Here is a 252-nt window from a genome sequence, read left to right on the forward strand (position 1 = left end):
AAGACGTACATTAATAGGTTAGTGAACATACTGATAAATAATATAAACTTGGAGGTGGCTATGCATTTATGATTTTCTTCAATATGATCTAGAAAAAAGACTATAGACCTTTTCAAGTGGTCTGGTATTTCCTATGATCGATTTTATTACCGACCACATGCTTAGCAGCTTACAAAAATGATGCAAAAAGAAGAAGAAGAAAAAATCATGGTCTGGTACGAAAGTCATATATATCTTTTTTTCGGGTACTAC

Source organism: Penaeus monodon, chromosome 32 (genome assembly GCF_015228065.2).
Source record: "Penaeus monodon isolate SGIC_2016 chromosome 32, NSTDA_Pmon_1, whole genome shotgun sequence".
NCBI lineage: Eukaryota > Metazoa > Arthropoda > Malacostraca > Decapoda > Penaeidae > Penaeus > Penaeus monodon.